Source organism: Bison bison, unplaced genomic scaffold, assembly GCF_000754665.1.
Source record: "Bison bison bison isolate TAMUID 2011002044 unplaced genomic scaffold, Bison_UMD1.0 scf7180017864492, whole genome shotgun sequence".
Taxonomy (NCBI): Eukaryota; Metazoa; Chordata; class Mammalia; order Artiodactyla; family Bovidae; genus Bison; species Bison bison.
The window spans coordinates 9,385,309-9,386,170 of NW_011495051.1; positions in this window are offsets into that span (position 1 = coordinate 9,385,309).

The following is an 862-nucleotide window of genomic DNA, read 5'->3' on the forward strand; positions in this document are numbered from 1 at the left end:
CCACCACCTTCAGGGCCGCAGCGGACATGCTGAGCTGTGTAGAGGCCTACGGGCACCAGGACCCCGTGAGGGCTCTGCACTCCACACACCACAGCTCCTCCAGCTTCAGGAGCCCCCTTGTTTCCCACTTTAAATGACACTGTGGGGTCACATACCTTTTGTCCCCTCTGCTCCTCAACCAGTCCTGTACACCCGAATGCCTGTTCCCAGGTGACCCCTCATTCTCCTGCCCTGGCTGCATCTTGCTCACATCCCCAGACCCCACCAGTTGGCCAGGTCGACATCACCTGGGTCAGACCTCCTGAGCAAGTAGGACGTCCAGGCCGTCGAGGGCAGCACTGAAAGAGTCACACACACACACACACTGAAATATAGAAACACACACAGCAACACAAATGGACAGAGTGAGACACACACGCACACTGAGAGAGACACACACACACTGATAGACACACAGACTGTGAGAGAGACACACACACATGTGCACTGAGAGAGATGCACACAAGGAGAGAGGAACCCTCACACTCTGATAGACACATACACATACTCACACACACACAGACACACACTGAGAGAGGCAGACATACACACTGAGAGAGAGACCATACACACCACAGACACACAGACACACAAACAGTGGGAGAGAGACACACACAAACCATGAGAGACACACACACAGAGACACACACAATGAGAGAGAGGAACACACAGTGAGACAGCCAGACTAGCACCCTGAGAGAGCCACACACACTGAGAGAGAGACACACACACACTGAATTGGATGGAAACACTGAGAGAGTGACACAGTCTGAGAGAGAGACCCACACACTGAGGAAGACACACACAGACACACACATACAGA